At 41.2% G+C, this 18983-nt stretch overlaps 1 long non-coding RNA gene across 1 annotated transcript; it reads right to left on the bottom strand.

The window, feature by feature from the left end:
- Positions 1 to 17048: 17048 nt before the first annotated feature.
- On the bottom strand, positions 17049 to 18756 carry LOC146676701 (uncharacterized). The gene is made up of 3 exons (XR_014907213.1): positions 17977 to 18756; positions 17745 to 17808; positions 17049 to 17364 (listed from the first exon to the last, which is right to left on the bottom strand). It is a non-coding gene; the product is annotated as an uncharacterized LOC146676701 (long non-coding RNA).
- Between the last annotated feature and the right edge of the window lie 227 nt (positions 18757 to 18983).

Raw genomic sequence — 18983 nt, 5'->3', positions numbered from 1 at the left:
TCAGAACTGAGCTCAGGTGCTTCCACTGGTAATCTGTCAGATGTTTCGACAACTTGACTGGAGTAATTTCCAACCACTTGTAATTTCAGTTGGTTGAACCTGATTGGTTGGACCTGGAAAGGCAAACACCTGCTTATGTAAGGTCCCATAGCAGACAATGCACGTCAGAGCACAAACATCATTTCATTTCAGTTTAGTTTTATTTATATCGCGCCAAATCACAACAACAGTTACCTCAAGCTGCTTTATATTGTAAGGTGAAGATCCTAGAATAATACAAAGAAAACAGAGGAAACTATCATATGACCCCCCCCCCCAATGAGCAGGTGCTTTGGTGATAGTGGGAAGAAAAAATTCCTTTTTAACCAAGATAGACAGATAGGACAAAGACACACATCTGGTTAGATACCATGTTTTTAAGATTTAAATAAATAAACCAAGCCATGGAGTTGTCTGTAGACCTCTGAGATAGTATTATATTAAGGGTAGAGAATAATTTCTCAATTATTAATTTCTAAGGTTCCAATGAGCAACGCGGCCTCCATCATTTGTAAATAGAGGAAATTTGGACCCACCAAGATTTTTCCTAGAGTAGGCTGCCTGGCCAGTCTGAAATAATGGGGTAGGAAGGCCTCTGGGTTCTTCATCCTGTCTGAGTTCCAGCCTTGCTCTGTATAGAGACAGAAGGACGACAGTCATTTCTGCAGTGCTCTCCAAATCAGGCCTGTATGATGGAGCACCCAGATGGAAGTCACTCCTCAGTAAAAGGTCTACCTTCAGCCCTAACCAGAGTTTTACAAAAGATACCTGAAGGACTCAGACCATGAAAAACAAAATTCTCTGCTCTGATGAAACAAAGATTGAACTCTTTGGCCTGAATGCCAAGCATGATGTCTGGAGGAAACCGATCACCGCTCATTACCTGGTGAGTATCATCCCTACAGTAGTGCATGCTGTGGGGATGTTTTTCAGCAGCAGAAACTGAGAGATTAGTCAGGGTTGAGGGAAAGATGAATGCAGTGATGTGCTGAGACATCCTTAATGACAACCTTGATGCCCTGGGTCTCGGACTGGGGCAATTCTACAACAGGACAATGACCTGAAGCCGTTAGCCAAGATATTAACCCTCTGGGGTGACAGGTGCACCGGCGGGACCAAATTTTGAGATGTAAGACATTAAGCGTGTTTGGTATGTGTAGTTAGTGTGTTGTCTTATTTAGTTAGTGTGTTGTACAGTCGATTGCTTTGTCTTGTGTGTCAAAACAATAAGATGACTGCTGAATGTCAAAGTTGCTAGCCAGAAAGTCAAAACCAAAGGCAGATTACAGTTTAAACACTGTCTCCAGGTGGGAAGCAGGAGGAGTGCTACACCTCCTGCTGTCAGGCCTGCGGGTATCAGACCTGTGATGTGCTCCTCTATCTAATAGAAATGATTTTTTGGTGGCACAAATAATTTGTGTGACTTCTAATTTGATGCAGAACACGTGCTTGTTCTGTAAAAAGTTTGAAATGGTTATTTAAGAGTGGCCTTAGTACAACTCTGTCAATGTCTTTGAGTGAGCTAGCTAGAGCCTAGACTTCACCTGGCTGAGCATCTCAGCAGAGATCTGAAAAAGACTATGCACTGGTGCTTTGCATCCAACCTGATGGAGCTCAAGAGGTTCTACAAAGAAAAATGGGACAACCTGTCCCAAATAGGTGTGCCAAAGCTCTAGCATCATACTAGCAAGGCGAGCCTGAGGACAGCTAGGGCCAACCTTTCCCGTGGCATCAGAGAGGCTAAGAGACAGTACTCCAGGAAAATATCTCATCACTTCAAAGACAGCAGAGACTCACGGAGCCTGTGGCGGGGCATTCAGACCATCACAGATTACAAGCCCCCACCACAGACCTGTGATAGCACTATCCCCCTGCTGAACGAGCTGAATACTTTCTTTGCTCGCTTTGAAGTCCAAAACAACACCACTGCACAGAAGACCCCACCCCCTCCTGGTGACCAGGTGATGACTCTGTCCCCGGACAGCGTGAGGAGATCCCTCAGCAGGATCAATGCACGTAAAGCTCCGGGTCCTGACAACATTCCTGGTCGTGTACTGAGAGACTGTGCAGTGGAACTCACTGATGTCTTCACAGACATCTTCAACATATCACTCATCCAGGCTGTCGTCCCCACATGTTTTAAAGCCACCACAATCATTCCAGTTCCAAAAAAGTCATCTCCCTCCTGCTTTAATGACTACCGTCCTGTTGCACTTACTCCCATCCTGATGAAGTGCTTCGAACAACTAGTCATGAAACACATCAAGACTGTCCTGCCCCCCTCCCTGGATCCCTTCCAGTTTGCGTATCGGCCCAACCGCTCAACCGATGATGCCATCTCCACTGCACTCCACTCAGCACTCACACACCTGGACAAAAAAGATTCATATGTTCGAATGCTGTTCATAGACTTCAGTTCAGCATTCAACACCATAATCCCCCAACAGCTCACTCAAAAACTGGTCCAGCTGGGGCTCAACACCTCACTGTGCAACTGGCTGTTGGATTTCCTCACCGGAAGACCTCAAGCAGTACGGGTCGGCAGTAATACATCCAGCACCATCATTTTAAACACGGGGGCCCCGCAGGGATGTGTGCTGAGCCCCCTCCTCTTCACTCTGCTGACCCATGACTGCACTCCATCATACAGCTCCAACCACTTCATCAAGTTTGCGGACGACACAACGGTGGTGGGTCTCATTAGCAACAGGGATGAGACCGACTACAGAAGTGAGGTGAGACGCCTGGCCACGTGGTGTGTTGACAACAATCTCTCTCTGAATGTGGAGAAGACGAAGGAGATTGTTGTGGACTTCAGGAGAATGCACACCCAACATGCTCCTCTGACCATTGACGGAGCGTCTGTGGAGAGAGTGAGCAGCACCAAGTTCTTGGGTGTGCACATCACAGAGGATCTCTCCTGGACGTACAACACCACAGCACTGGCCAAGAAATCACAGCAGCGTCTCTTCTTTCTCCGCAAACTAAGAAGAGCAGGAGCACCAGCCCCCATCATGTACACTTTCTACAGAGGCACCATCGAGAGCATCCTGTCGAGCTGCATCACTGTGTGGTTTGGAGCCTGCAATGCGTCCTGTCATAGAACCCTCCAACGCATAGTGAGAGCTGCAGAGAGGATCATTGGTGTCTCTCTCCCCTCCCTCCAGGACATTTACAGCACCCGTCTCACTAAAAAAGCCCTATGCATAGCGGCTGATCCCACGCACCCAATGCAAAGCTTCTTCAAGCTGCTGCCGTCAGGGAGGAGACTGCGGAGTCTCCAGGCCAGGACCAGCAGACTGAAGGACAGCTTCATCCATCAGGCTGTCAGGAAGCTTAACTCCCTCCCGATTCTGCCCCCTCTCCCCTCTTCTCCTCCATGGTCTCACTGAACTCTGTCACACACACACACACACACACACACTCTCTGACTCACTCACTGGCCTGCACCAGTTACCAGTCACTTTGTGGAGCATTGGACTGCCACTACCTCATAAGACTTTGTTGTTATACTATCTCTTACTGTACATTACTAAATCTCCATTTGCACTATTTGCCTATTTGCACTACTCTGCCTGGTTTACACTCAATGTCATTTACCCTTACCTGAATATTGTATATTGTATATTGCATAGCTTTCTTGTTAATTTGTATTGTATTTATTTAAATTTTTACTTTTTAATAATTTTATTTGCATTTTTTAATCACTCTCTTATATTTAAATGTTCATTTGCTATTTCATCTAGGGTTTGAGAGTAACGAAATTTCTATTCACTGTATGTCCTGTACATGTGGCAGAATTGACAAATAAAGTTGACTTTGACTTTGACTTTGAGCAACGACATAAGGCTTTAATTGGTGCCAAAGGTGCTTCCACAACAGTTTGAGCAGAGGCTGTGAACAATGATGTACATATTACATTTTTTTTAAAAATACATTTGCAAGAATTTCAAGCTTTTGTCAAGTGTTTTTTATTTTGCCATTATGGGGTTTTGTGTGCAGAATTTTGAGGTGGAAAATTAATACAATCATTTTGGGTAAGGCTATAATTGTCATGTCCGGTGTGGCAGACGTGTGGAGTTAGTAGAAAGGACCCAAAATGCGGCAGCTCTGATGCAGGTGAGTCTTTATTAACAGGAGTGGATACAAACAGCAATGGCGGGGGAACATGAAACTGGAACCTAAACTGGGCAGAGCTAACAAAACAAACCAGAACGAAGATGCAGGGAGACCGAGGTAAACAACACAGAATGACGGAAGGGAATAATGCAGACGAACCAGCAACGAGGACGAGGTAACACACATTATAAATACCTAGGTCTTACTGAGGACAGTGACTGGATTTATACCACCTATAAAAGATTTAATGTGCCCAATCCAGCTTTGCTGGTGCCCCACTGGTTGGCATGTATGCCGTTTAAAAATGGTTATTTAAAAAAAACTTGTATGTATACTATTCAGAACCTTGTCTGTAATTTGTTCTGTGATGAAAACTAGAAGTGTGTTAGGCACAAGGGGGTGATAAAAGATTAGGCAAGTAAGCAGGACGTGGAGCAACAGTTTTCTGACCGTCGCCGTTTTTATTGTGGTTTCGTTGTAACATAAAAGGAATGTAAATGGAGCACCCACCAGAGGCATTTGTTTGGTATTTTTCAGTTTGTATGGAGAATAAATGTTTTCCTTTTTTACATTCGCCTCGTTTTTTCTACCGAAAGGCATACAAGCAATTCAAGAAGAGCACGAGTCAGAAACTTTACGTCCTACAGAAGCAGCAGAGAAGGACCGAAGGTTGCCGCTACAGATATATTACAGAATATAGAAATATTATAGGTATGTTACAATGTACACAGTACACACAACCAAAGTAGGTTTGAAAAAACAACCTGAATGACAAATGAAAAAAGGAATGTATCATAAAAGCATTATTAATATTTAAGAGCCAACACATTCTGACCATCTGACTGTTGGTCTTACAGATTTCATCAAAACATCATTTGGACATTTGAAGCCAGAGTTGGAGCCATTGTTACGGCCTCATAGATTCAGATTTAAAGTTTAAAAGTGAAAATTGACATAATGAAAAATATTGATAGAAATACTGCACTTGCAGAAACAGATAATAGATAATTATTATAATTGATAATAATTGATGACTGACTTCAAGTATTATTTTGACTCTCAGGACTGTGATTGATGACCGTAAACAGTTAATGCAGAACATGTGTTAAACCTTTTGACTTCAAGTGAAAGTTAGATTTATACTGTGGTGTACAGAAGCAATGCTAATTGATGCCTCTGCATTCTGGTGTCATGAATGCATTCTGGATTTAAAGTGAGAGCCGCGGTGCAATGACAAGAACAGGTGACAGAAGTCTCAGTAGTCAGTCATGTTTTAGAAGGTGCAGTGCTGGTAGTTTGTGTCCTGTGAGGCTCTACAGAAGCCTGTCCCCAGCTCTGATGAAAACTGCAGGGGCAGAGCTTGCAGCCAATCCAGGCTAAACGCTCATGACAGCGCAGAAGCCCATGGGTCAATGAGATCTGTCCCAAAACTCACACGGGCAGGCACGTGCGCTCATGTCTACACAACCATGCACAGCTAAGCTGCCTTGGGTGTCCTGCTATGTCAAATTTGAAATTCTCCTTCCTCCGACTAACACTTAATTGATGTGCCCCGGGCAAACTCTGATCCTTCCATACCTTTATCCAGTGTGACTCAGTGACCCTCTCCTCAGACCCTAACCCTCCTGTCTTTATCAGTTAAACACTGTGAAGCACTAGCAGCTAGGTCACATTCTCACTTTCTCTTCCACTCTAGTTCACTCTGTTCAGGTAAATGGAAGGCACGGTGTTAGATTTTGTATTGTTGATTGTCATTTATGCTTAGAAACATTTACTTATATATGCTTAGAAGTATATAATCATTGGTAGATTGAAAGGATGTCTCATCCTAAAAGAGGTCTGTATTAACTATGTGTACATTCCTCTACACGAGTGTCCTGCTATAAATCACATACCCCTTAGGAGAGGGTTTATCTTTTCTTATTGATTTATGGTATAGCAAACACACATATGTCTGTTTTAGTCTAAGTGCTCTTTGTTTATAAATGAACTGTTGGACTTCCTCACGGTGTTATCTAGGATGAGGGGGGGGGGGGGGGTCTACCCTCTTCCTGACCAAGGATGTTTGCTTGTGTGCTTTTATGACCCTTTGATCAGCATCCACCACACACACACGCACCCACCACACACACACACACACACACATCCACCACACACACACACACCCACCACATACGCACACACACACACAGGCAAGCTACTCTTTGTGTGTATGTAGACGTCATATGTTAATGAACCTATGCATATTCATGTAACCTCAATAAAAGGGCAGCGGTACGGGAGAACGGACGAGAGCAACTGGGGTCAAGCGAAGGAACGGCGCTCTGTCCGGTTTTCTCCCATGCACGAGTAACATGAAGAACTTTGCCTACTTGTGTCTTACTTTGCAGTGTAATTATATTGTCTTCAACGTTCCAGCGGATGGGTTCAAGCTACAAACCTATCACACGGCACGATGAGTCGGTTTGAAATCCAGTGATATATCATGCAGTTGAAGGCAATAATTATTCAAATATTTTGGTTTAGCTTAGTTTACTATGGAAATACAAATAATATGTACGTCATGATATTAAACTCAACAGTTAACTCAAGTGACTTTATTTACTGAAGTAGCTCATAATGGAATTTACAATATGACCTTCCATGTTTTAAAATATCTGCAAAGATGAGCAGAATTTGCATGATTCATCCACAAAGATGAAAATGACATAACACTTCACCCAGTATTTTCATTAAGATATTCTTTTGTAAGAAACAGACTTAACATGATTATATTAAAGTATAGTACGTGAGTCATAACCAAAACTAAGTAAGAATAAAGGTGAGAGAAATGACTTCCTAACACCGAACAGAAATGAAGAGTTCTGGTTTTCTTGCAGCAGACTCTTTGATATGTTAACCTTGTTGCTCACTTATGCACCCTGGCCTGCTGAGCATCCTAAACCTCCAACATGGAGGTTGGGACACATGGAGGGATTGTTAGAATGGTCTGCCAACATTAATCGTCATTTCAAATGTAACCTGTAGCCATTTTAATAAAAAACAAAGTCAAGAAAACAAAGTGTCCTGGTACAGTATGTAAATGAAGCTCTATACACTGTGTGAGCTTTTTAAACATGAACATGAGTCACTTTGCATTTCATTTCATTTCCGTGTCACAGAGTGTGTACATGCTGCTCACCAGTAGAAACAACCTCAGTGTTTGTCTTTCAGTAGTACCCATCTGTATTTTCAGTATTTGCTTATGTATTTGCCTTGAAAATAATGAATATTCATTCTTTTTTAGCAGGACATGCAAAAGTTACGGAAAGCAGCTGAGAGCTTGGCCATGAGCACAAATGAGCTGCTTTTCTACAAATTTAAAGTGCAACAAAGATTCTTCAATACAAAAGTACAAAACATAACATGAATAAAATAATGATTTTACATTTTGATGAAAGCGTAATGTAGACACGTTTCTGTCTACATTACGGTCTGTGTGTAAATGTAAGGTTTCTGCAGCACATATCAGCAGCAATTTCCTAATGTTGTAAACCTGCTCAACATTTGGCAATAAACCCCTTTCTGATTCTGATTCTGATTCTAAAGCTCTTGATTATACCTGCATCAAGACTGCTCCGTTAACAAATCAGAACTCGTAGGCATAACATTATTAACTGTGGCATTTCTCGACGTCACTGTATCGCTGCATGCTCACTGCGAGCACTAAACAAACAAAGGCGTCTTCTTGTCTCTGTGTCTGTGCAAACACAGAGATGGAGAATTAATGTAGCATAAAGCCTCAGGGCCAGACAAACCCAAACACCGAACTATTTCCTTTTACTGTGTAAACTATGTTACACTGAAAAGGCCAAATTACAAACATTACTTGGATGCAAATAAAAACTTGCAAAACACAATGAAAATGTAGTGAGTGGGAAGGCTCAGGGAGGGGCAGCCATCTGCTGCAACTGTCAACACTCAACAGAAGCTAGAAAGCTTCACCCTGGACAAAGGATCTTTCTGGTCCAAGCATGGAGGCGGTGTGCCAAAGATCCCCATCTGAATGTTATTCCAAGTGCTCTACTTACCACATGATTTCTATTCTCTCTGATGCTTGTGATGTACCAGCTGCCTCATAGGAAGTACTGTGGTTTTTAGAAATCCTTAGCATCTCTACGTTAGAAGCAGTTACATCAAGTACAAGAATCAGACTCGGTGTCATTTGGATTACTCCAAATTCCCTTTATACCACAACTTATTCAAAGTCCTTTCACAAAGTATCCTTTGATTAGAAGTTCATGTGTGGCATTCAAAAAGAGTCTGGCCATGGCTTTAGGAGCGTGCAAAACTTTTCCTCTGCACGGTACTGAAGAGGCAGCTAAACTAATGGTGACGCTCTTCGTTTCTCAGTTGAACTGCACTCCAACCACAGATACAGTCAGCATCCACCAACACCCACCTAGGTCCTAAGGAGAGCTGCTCAGTGCTTGTCTAACTACAGTCTCCTCTACATGTATTTATCACTCAGAGCTAGCTGCTTATGTTACAGCAGCCATAATATCATAATCTATGTAATCAGTGCTGCTAGGCAACCAAGCACTCCCCAGTTGTTGTTGTTTATTTCTGTGGGGTCTTAATAGCATCATCACTTGTGCTGTAAGTAATCTTCTTTGTTTTTCCTCTTTTTATTCCACACAACCCAAAGTTCACTCTATAATAGATAAAGCCATTTTAGAAAGAGCCACAACTGGGTTTATTCCATTTTTGATCCCCATCGATTACAAAACCAACAGGCATCAATATAACCTGAGATCGTATTAATATTATGATCTCAGCATGCTTTGATCACTGCAGGCTTTAGAAGATGGCAGTTATCTTCATATGATGGAACTTTCTCAGTTATTTAAACTACAGGAATGTCTTAAAGACACAGACGATGTCTAATTTTTAAATTCAGATAAAACTGAGGTTATTCTATTTGTCCCGAAAAATGTTAGAAACGTGGTGTCTGCTCAGATACTTCAAGTTTAACCAAAGTAATGCCGTGTAGACTGACTGGACTGGGCTGGGGTTTTGTTGTGGGGCTTGTGTTTCTCCCATCTGTGGATGTCATCCTCACACCTTTCCACAATCAGACAATCAGGTATAGCAGGTACCAACTGGTAGACTGTGATGTGCCGAAAAACAGGGACTGGTTTCAAAACATGGATTTATTTTCTAAAAGACAAAATGCAGCTGCAGAATCAGTGGACTGCACTCTCTTCCATCATACAGTGCAGTCTGTGCAGTTCTGGCATATGATAATACAGAATTGTATGGTTTCCCTCATTATAAGAGCTAAAGTTATAATTTAGTAAAGGAAAAATCATTACAGGGAAATGAACCTTACCAGTGTGGAGTCTATGTAATTCTGGCTGGGAACCCCGCACATGCTTACTACTGGTTTTCCACGGATTAATGCCCCACTCCAACAGTGACAAAAATTCAATATAAATTAAAAAAAACCCAGGCAGCATGGTGGCACGGTGGTTGGCAAACTGGACCTTCAGCAAGAAGGTCCAGTTTTTGTTACTTTCCCTCTTCGCCTGGACCCTTTCAGGGGAACGTAACAAAGGTAAAAACAGATGTGTTTCAATTCACTGTGATTTACATGCCAAAAAGCTCTGCCAGCTCAAAACTGAATAGGAGGAAACATTACAAATAATCTTAAACATCTCATTTATGTTCAGAAAAATCTGTCTCATTAACAAAGGAAACTATTTGTGTTGTTTTCCTTTTCTGTCATCACATGGAAAACCGGCTCATTCAGCGGACCTGCAGTCTTTCTTTAGAGGTGGAACCAGTAACCAAGAGCAGAGTCTGATCACTCCACAGTCATTTATTTACTCTTGTGAGTTTACTCTGTGTCAAAAGGAGGCGGATTCAGCCTGTGCAGGTCAATAGGTGTCAAACAATTAGTTAATGAGTTTTTACTTATTTTGTGATTTTCTTGAGTGACAGAATATTTATAAAGATGTGAATAAAGTTTTTTAAGCTCATGTACAATAAAGACCTACATTATTAACCAGAAACCTTTGTAAGATAAAACTCTTAGTTAACAGCCTTATGGGTGGGTGACTTTGGCTCTGCTTTAAGTGGGTCTTCTGCCAATTTTAAAGTATGTGGATTGATCCCACTTTTTTTGCTCAACTGAGTAGAAAGGCTCTACATAAGTAGCATTTCATTTACCATTCATGGGTGAATAATACAGCTTTGTAGGAGTCCTTTGAAATGACTGATAAAGAGAAAATAGACTCTTAGAATAACCATGCCATTAAGCTGATAATCATAGTTAATGTGTGTAGGCTAAAAATGAATTAAATTTTCAGCATAAAGCAGTACTACATAATCAAACATGAGCAGTTACACTTTAACAGTAAATATAGCCAATACAAAATCCACCACAAGCCCAAGGCAAGCATGTGTTACATGTCAGGCAGCCTCCCTCAAGGCCTGCAGTCATTTTCAGGAATTTGACCTGAACAGTGTAGCTGTTTAATATGCAGACTGTGATGCTGACGTTATCTAGATAAAAAGTAGGCCTGAAAAAGCCACACAGATCTTCAGACTCACCTGACCTGCACCCACTAGAACAATGGGGACTCTTTCTGTCAGAGCTGCAGAAAGGTTACCTGAGAACTACAACAAGCTGTCCATACCCGAGGCCTTGGGAACTGCGAAGCAAAGCCTCTCAGCCTTGGCCAGCCACTTGAAGAGGTATAACAGAGAAGACTGGAAAATAGTCCAGCTGTACTCCACTGAACCATCTAAGGTGTACTCTCAGTGGGAGGGGATCGATATGAGAACAGCACCATCAAGGCTGGAGACAGAAACATTGCTGGAAGAACATGTGAGAGAAGGGTGCAACACATAACAACAATGCTTAGTGGCTAGAGGCTAGAGGCTCTAAAAGATCCTTGCAATATGGGGCCGTGCATTATCACGCTGTAACATGAGCTTATGGTCATGGATAAATGGCACAACTATGGTCCTCAGGATCTCAACACGGTATCTCTGTGCATTCAAAGTGCCAACAATAAAATGCACTCGTGTTCATTGTCCATAACCCCACCGCCACCATGGGCCACTCAATCCACAACGTTGATATCAGCAGACTGCTCATCCACATGACACGACACAAGCGGTCTGCCATCTGCCCTGAACTGTAAAAACATCTGTCAACAGAACACCTCTCCAACGTGCCAGACGCCATCAAATGTGAGCATTTTCCCACTCAAGGTGGTTAAAGAGTCACGTCCAGACCCCGATGAGGATGACGAGCATGCAGATGAGCTTCCCTGAGATGGTTTCTGACATTTTTTGCAGAAATTCTTTCGTTATGCAAACCGATTGTTGCTGCAGCTGTCCGGGTGGCTGGTCTCCACCTGGTCGATCATCCTGGAGGTGAACATGCTGGATGTGGAGGTCCTGGGCTGGTGTGGTTACATGAGGTTTGTAAGGCCGGTTGGATGTACTGCCAAATTGTCTGAAACACCTCTGAAGATGGCTTATGCAGAGAAATGAACATCCATTTCACAGGCAACAGTTCTGGTAGACATTCCTGCAGTCAGCAGGCCAACTGCACGCTCCCTCAAAAGCTACGACATCTGTAGTATTGAGCTGTGATCAAGCTGCATATTTCAGAGTGGCATTTTATTGTGGGCAGTCTAAGGCACACCTGTGCAATATTCATGCTGTCTAATCAGCACCTTGATATGCCACACCTGCGAGGAGAAGTTCTCACTAACACAGATTTAGGCTCAGTGGTCTTTGATCAATGGGTTTTGGTCAGTGGTTGTTGATCAATGGTCATAAGAATTTGCATAATTAAGATTAAGGAACTGACCTCCCAGCCCATTGTTCCTTCAGTGGGCTGGTTTCAGTCATTATGCAAATATCCTGTTTATAAGATTGGAAACCTGCAGTCAGCTGAGACTGAAGACGTCACCTGATGATGACGAAACGTTTCTGCCACAAAACGCTACGTCCAGATGAACAGAATCAACTTTTGGAGATTTACTTTCCTGGATGATTGAGCATCAAGACAGATTTAGACAGATCTGTGAACAATATTTGAGAGTAATGGGTCCTTTGTGTATGTAGAAAATGTTTCAGATCTTTAAGTTCAGCTCATGAAAAATGGGAGCAAAAACAAAAGTGTTGCATTTATATTTTTATTCAGTGTATATTAGTATACTCCATATGATTCTATATATTGAGTACTTTAGGTGTTTCAGTATATTTTTATGTAAATCTGTCAATTTTTGTTTTGTCATTTCTTTATGGGTTTTGTGATTGATTGTGTTTTTGAGGATCTCTTGTATTTCAGTTAGGTTCTCTTTGTATATTAGTATGGTTGATTGTTTCATTTAGCATTTATTTTATCCTCTGTAGCCTGTTTATATCTAGTTCATCTTCTTTTGGTAATCCCTTTCTGCCTCTCTTCCTGTTCTCTGGGCCTTTATGTCTCTGTCTCTGCCTTTAGGTCTCTGTGTTAGTTCTTGTTTTATTTTGATAGTTTCATGTGTTTCCAGCTGAGTTTTACTTCCCCTGTCTCATTGATCCTGTGTATATATTTTGTCTCAACCTTCCTTCGTCCTTTGTCGCATCCTCCCACCAGGTACTGTAGTGTGCTTTCCTTGCTCCATATCGTCCTGTTATTCCTAATTTTCATCATTTGGGGAGACTGTGGCTCAGGGGGTTGGGAAGCGTATCTGTAACCGGAAGGTCGCCGGTTCGATCCCTGGTCGTTGTGTCCTTGGGCAAGACACTTTACCCTACCGCCTACTGGTGTTGGCCAGTAGGCGGTAGGTGCGATATGGCAGCCTTGCTTCTGTCAGTCTGCCCCAGGGCAGCTGTGGCTACAACTGTAGTTGCCTCCACCAGTGTGTGAATGCGAGAGTGAATGAATAGTGTCATTGAAAAGCGCTATATAAATCCAATCCATTATTATTTGTTTTTGTTGATGGAGAGTCCTTTAATAAATCCACCCTTTGAGTTTAAACTCTGTGTCCTGGGTTCTGTACACGGGTCCAGATCTTAGCCTCTTGAGGTAGGACTATAAGTTTTACTTCAGTTAACAGTCAGAGTAGTTATGATTATTAATGGAGATCAACTTTATCTTGTATAGCGCTAAATGTCATAGAATCCATCTGTACAAGCGGCCAGAGCTACACACAAGCCTGAAAAATCGACAAGATTACAAAGTAACAGAAACCTGGTAAAAGCCTGCGATGAAGAGTACGGGACAATGCACACAACATCTTCCTTTCTTTGCCTCACATGAAGATGTATGCAACACAATCTGCCTTTGGTAAGAGATTTAGGTGTCCGCTTTCTGGGGTCCTTTAAAGACTATGGTTTTGTTAACCTTTTTATCTGAACATCTCTGTGCTGAAGCAGCAGGTGAATAGCTAAGAGTCGTCTGCTCTTCTGAAAAACTTCCCACTGTTTCATTAAGTGTCAGGATGCTCACAGCTGTTGGATTTCATCAGTGGGGCCTATGACTACTGTGTTACCAGAATACTCTGTGTGTTGCACAAGAGGCTACACAAATGACAGCAACAAGCACATGCTTGCTGCTTGTTGTCTGCTCTAATCAAGTAAACAACATTGCTCTAATAAGAATATCTGAGCATGTTTATAGACAAGATCAAAAGAAAATGTGTTTTCCTTGTATTGTCGAGTTTCATATCATCATGACACTGACAACAAACAGCTTCTAACACTGCCCGTGGGATTTAAGCACACTTTACAGCAGATCAGCAGCCCTGAAACCTTACACCACTCATTTTAACAGCCAGTATATAAGAGAAACAGAGGGATACCTAAGGTTGTTAGGAGGTGGTGGGTAGGTGTATTGTTGTTGTTTGGGTTTTTGTTTTCCTTTTGGTTATAGGTAGGCGAGGCGGGGCTTGATGGCATTCCAACACACCTGCGACGCATCGGACGTCATCAGTGAGCGCTTTTAGGGAGCAGAGTCACGGACGTCTGGTGTCGGAGTATTGTCGCTGTCACAAGTGCCTGTTCCATCGCCTGCCCGCCTACCTAGGATTTTGTGTTGGCTATTGTGGATCCGCGACGGAGTGCCACGTTTCATCAGGCTGCGATCACCGCAGCGGCTGTGGTTTGGGTGGTCAAGTAAGCTCTCCAACTCTCTCCGTCCACTTGTGTTTAACGTTCGGCTATCAACGGTACGCCATAAGCTCTGTTTTGTTCCTTGTTGTCAGGTAGCTCCGGTGCGTCTGCTGCCTACCTGCATGCCTCGGCTCCGTCTCATCTCCTCGGTGTTTATCTCCTGGCACATTTTTATCCATCACTGTACATAGCCCCTTCCCTTGTAAATATCCCCCCTACTCGTGTATATAAACTTGCATCACAAACTATTTTTGCGTCCGTGTGTGTGTTTCTGCCACGTAATCCATCTGTGTAATCCAGCATACCTGACAAAGGTCTCACCTCTCAGTCTGATTCCAGCACTTTTGTCAGTAACTGAACCAACGTATATGTAACCTGTGTGTTACGTGCAGTGTTGGGCAACTTTCTTTGAAAAAGTAATTAATTATAGTTACTAGTCACTTCTTCAAAAAAGTAACTGAGTTAGTAACTGTGTTACAAGATTCTAAAAGTAATTAATTACTAGGAAAAGTAACTATTGCGTTACTTTAAAAAAGCGTTTAACCCTCTGGGGTCCAGGGTACAATTGGCCATTTTTAATTACTTTGGATGTTTCCTCCACATTTCACCTTTAAAAACTATTTATTTGCCTTGTTTGGTCTCATTGTTTTCAGCACAACCTCACGTGTCTGAATCTACAGTCATGTTTTCATTTTGACAAACTGTGTTAACACAATTGATCTAAAATCAGACAAAACACATAAAATCAGAGTAGAAAAAGTGATATTTTTTATTGTAACAATCACAAACATGTTTAATGAATCATATTTCATAACTTTAAATGCAGATATAAATTGTCAATTTTAAAGTCTTATGCACAAGTTTTGCAAACAACAAAGTTATTTGCAGCCATTTACCTTTTACCCTTTGTTAATAACCATTTCAAACTATTTACAGAACAATCAGCTGTTCTTCAATAAGATGCCACAAACTATTTGTGCCACTCCAAATATTTCTGTCTACTATAAAGGAGAACATCACAGCCTGATACCTGCAGGTCTGATAGCAGCAGGTGTGTCACTCCTGTTTCTACCTGGAGACAGCAGTTGCCTCATTGTTCTGACACAAAACTATCCACAACACTACACACGACAACACATGAACTACACACTCCAAACACGCTAAACCTCACAAATCTCTCACATCTCAAAACTCGCTATCACTCTCTCTCTTCCTAAACAACCAAATGTCATGTTGCTATATCATTTTTGATTGGTCGACATGGTGCATTTTTGTTTTCTTTTATTATTTTTTTGGTCATAAGCAGAGAGTGCTCGCTGCGCTGTCGTTAGACAGTAAACATGAAACCATTGAGGAAAAACACGCGTATATATTGTTTATCATGACTCTGGTTTTACGTGGGCGATCAACACAGTTTATAAACTGGTACATGTCACCTTGTTGCTTTGTCTTGAAGTGGTCATGTGATTGGCTTACCGCGACTACTTTATTCGTCCTCAGTCCAACAGCAGCACTCATGTGGTAACGCCGTTATTCCCATCACTGGTTACGTGTGATGTTGGCAGTGTTGTCTTGTGGCATGAATTTATGAGACAGAAAGCTCGATCTGTATTTAGTGTGAACCAACTGAAACACGAAAATACAGAAAACCATGAGCTGTGTATGCTAATGCAAAAAAAATAACAAAATGAGCACAATGCAAAAAACTAAACAAAAAAAGAAAATGAGATATATAAGAGATCACTGGAAATACTTTTAAACACAGACGTATTATGCAATTATTGGTATCTATAATTGTGTTTAGCAGTCTCAGCTAACTACAGCAGCCCATCCTACTGCACAAAGTAAACAAACGGCCATGGTCTTGGGTCATTTGACCCAGCCTTTTGGAATCAGTGGTGTTTTCTGATTTCTTTGAGTCAAATATTTAGGTTTTCTGTTTTCTCTTTGGACTGCTTTGTTTAGTTTCATGTTGAGCCCAACTTCTAAAAAACAACCACAAACTTTTCTTTAGTGGGCAGCCATCCCACCCACCACTTCTGCCCCCCAACCCTAAATGTGTTACAGTGTAAAATCTAATTAGTTCCCAGAACTCAAAAAAATTAAGGAACCTCGTTGCCTCAAAAAAATTGAGTAAAGCTTAGCTAAAAATGACTAAATTAGGACAACTTATTTATTTTGAGTACTTTGTACAAGCTCATTTGTTCCCAGAACTCAAAAAAATTGGATCAAGTTTACGTAAGATGACCAAGTTAGGGCAACTTACTCATTTTGAGTACACTGTACAGCCTTGTTAGTTCCCAGAACTCAAAAAAATTGAGGAAACTCGTTGCCTCAAAAAAACTAAGTGAAGCTCACTTAAGATGACTGTTAGAACAACTTATACAGTGCAAGTCTGCAGTATTAAGAATAACTTGATATTTCTGACTGTACAATACTAATTGTTTACCTACTGACAAACATTTCAAGTTCAACTAAATTAAAAACAATTTGTGGTAACCTGAATATGATTAAAAATAATTAACAACACTTTTTGTAATGATGTTAAAATGAGCCCAACTTTTATTTTGAAACACCACAAAGTATAACAGCCAACATACTGGACACTGTTCTGCTGAACAACAAGCAATTATGTTGCCATCACTGTTATAATCTTACAATGAAACAAAGTCTCAGATGTAATTATTCTGAAAATAAGTTTAGGCCTACCACAACTTTGTTTTGTACTTACTTATATAATCAAAATAAAATATTTGTTGTTCTGTCACAAGTGCAGTCTCTGATTTAAACAACACATTTGTTTTTCATTCCAACACAGGAGCTGGAATGTTGTAGTGTTTTAAGGATGCTTGTTTCCAGTCCAGGCATTACTGCTGAATGACTGTCATGGATCGAGGTGATCCAAATGTAGGTGCAGAAGAAAGTCTTTAACCTCCCTTAAGTACAGTGGCAGTGGATGTGGGTTGGAGATGCAATGAGCTTGAACCTGCAGACGACCATCTTCACTGACCACACCATCTGTGACGGAGACTCATCTCTCCTGGTGTCCTGCGAGCAAACAATCATATTTTTTGGACATGAACTTAATTGCTTTCTTAAAACATTTTTTTCTGCATTTGGTATAAAACAGACTCCAATTTAGACAACCTCAGGCTCCCTCCCCACGGAGAGGTGACATTCAATGTCCCACTGTCAGTCTGGATAGCCGGGACCACCACCCAACACACAATAATGCCATGAAAGCATCATTTTAAAAAGGGCTATGCAAACATGGCCAATGACTTTCATTCTAATGATGTGTAAAAAACAAATGTTGCTGTTAGAAAACTTGCAGACTTCACTATATACAGTGTCGTCCCTCTAAACTAAGTTTGGGGGATGTGATCTTTCAAGAAATGCAGACAAACTGTTGTTGTTTGTTTACTTACACAGCATGTCTTGTAGAATTAACTGGAGTCACCAGTAACAGCATAGTGCAGTCATATCTCAAGTCTAATAACAGAAGACAGGAAAAGATCAGTACAGAAGCAACTTCCCCAAACCAAAGCACAAATAAAACAATAAGTAAAACAGGCTGATCTAAAGTATGATTAAAGCTCAGCCTGATTAATATAAATGTCACTGACAGTTGCTAAAATATTGGAAAACCAAAATACTTACTGATGTCTTTCTGTCCAACAGCAGGAGTGCTGGTCCCGAGCCTCAAAGACAGTAAGAAGCAAGCAGAGGGAGAAAAAACAGAACATTTTTCACAAACCGATTTGATCCTTAATGACTGTGCAATCATTGTAACATAGAGATTGCTTATGTTGTTAAATAAAGGCTAGATTTGACATTAATAGATGCCACAGATGTTCAAAAGCTGCCACAAAGCATGAAAAAAAAAATGGACGTCTCTGAAAACTTCCACGCATTTTTGCAAATATGTGATGTCTTGATAAATCAAGCAGATATTTGACCTTTACACAGCTACATTCTCGCCTGAAAATATCTAGATATAAACAGGCTACAGATGATAAAATAAATGCTAAATGAAACAATCAACCATACTAATATATAAAGAGAACCCAACTGAAATACAAAAGATCCTCAAAAACACAATCAATCACAAAACCCATAAAGAAATGACAAAACAAAAGTTGACAGATTTACATCTTCTCCTCACAGGTGTGGCATATCAAGGTGCTGATTAGACAGCATGAATATTGCACAGGTGTGCCTTAGACTGCCCACAATAAAATGCCTCTCTGAAATATGCAGCTTGATCACAGCTCAATGCTACGGATGTCGCAGCTTTTGAGGGAGCGTGGAGAAGCAAAACTTCCAGCTTACTTCGTTTTTCTAAGTTAAGAAAACTCATATAAATTGAGTTTATCAGTGTTTTTTCATAAAAAGTACTTGTAACTTATTTTAATTGAGTTTTAATAACAAATTGATAAAAATTGAGTTCAACCTATTTAATATTTTTAATTAAACACAATATTACATTTTACAGTGTGCACAGTTGACTCAGTACGACAAATTCCCACATTAAGACCCTGGAACCATGGAATATAATGACCAGCAGTTAGTATCCATTAAGCTTCAGCAGCTCTGTCGTCGGGGAGCTCTGCTGAGACTGAATGAGAACCAGAGTATTTTCTCTGTTAACAGACATCTGTGAAGGT

Source organism: Rhamphochromis longiceps, linkage group LG2 (genome assembly GCF_057381845.1).
Source record: "Rhamphochromis longiceps isolate RC_006_pf linkage group LG2, R_longiceps_female_GT1.1, whole genome shotgun sequence".
NCBI lineage: Eukaryota > Metazoa > Chordata > Actinopteri > Cichliformes > Cichlidae > Rhamphochromis > Rhamphochromis longiceps.
This window is presented reverse-complemented; position numbering and strand designations above follow the sequence as displayed.